Here is a 1,152-nt window from a genome sequence, read left to right on the forward strand (position 1 = left end):
CAAAACTAGAAAGGTGTATCTCTGCTTGTATTGGAGAAACAGGTCTAGTCCCAGTCCTGACAGCAGTTAACCAAAATAACTTGAGAAATAGAGTGGTAATGAAGTCTGTATACCACCTGTATGCCACCAGCTGGCCTCAGTTAAAGGAATAGGTGGTTACAGCTCAGGAAAAGTTAGCCTCATTATATCACCCCTGCTCACGTGTTCTCTGGGCCTCTTAGGATTCCCCTTACCAAGACTGAAGTCCATATGGGAAGTAAAGGAGGTGTGGTCCTGCTATAACTACAACCAAGAAAGTCTTCATATGATGTGTACTGCTTTTACTTGATAAGCAGGCAGTAGCCTGGCACTTGTCTGGGATCAAGGGACCAAATGGAAAAGCCAGGATTAAGCAGGAGCAAACTGTATCAAGAGCCCTTAGCATTGACGGCTTCCTTTATGTTGTCATGCAGGCATGTAACTCCCTTTTTATGTGTATAGTAGAAGCATGGAAAAAGAAAAGTCATAAATCAGAGGAATGACTGTATTTCCTCCCTCCTGATAAACCATTGAGAGTGAAATCAGTGCCAGTAAGAGAATGCAAATTGTCCTTGGATGTTCGTAATCCAGGGGTTGCTGTGTTAGATTACATGCAGCCTGCGGGGATTCTCTGACCTACACAAAGAACTTAAAATGGCAATTTAAACTCAGCACTGGCTCGTGAGGATGGCATTGTGGGCCAGGTGGCTCACCTGTTAAGTCATCAGTCTGATTTCAAGCCCATAGGTGGAGCAGTAGCTCTGCTGTGGTCTGTAGCTCTGCTCCCTGTGAATTGACATGATGCTGAATTTCAGTACCTTCATCTCAAACTAGTGAACAGCCCACAGATCTTTTCTTGCCAAAAACAATGTCATACAGATAGGTTCCATTCATTCAAGGCACAAATGAGGTCTAAAGTTCAAAGCCAAAATCTACAGGGAATTTAAGTGATCTCAGACCCCAGGCTGAGCTTCAGCTGCAGATCTCTGTTCTATCCCAGAGGGTTTTGAAGGGCCTCTGGGCCTATAGAATGGTCTGGAAGGAGGCTAATGTTAACCCTTGGGTTTGTCTCCATGTGTCTGTCCTTTACCCATTCTTGTCAGGACCCTAGAACCACTGCCTGAGTCCGTTGTG

This window comes from Galeopterus variegatus, unplaced genomic scaffold (genome assembly GCF_000696425.1).
Source record: "Galeopterus variegatus unplaced genomic scaffold, G_variegatus-3.0.2 Scaffold391, whole genome shotgun sequence".
In the NCBI taxonomy this organism is placed as follows: Eukaryota; Metazoa; Chordata; class Mammalia; order Dermoptera; family Cynocephalidae; genus Galeopterus; species Galeopterus variegatus.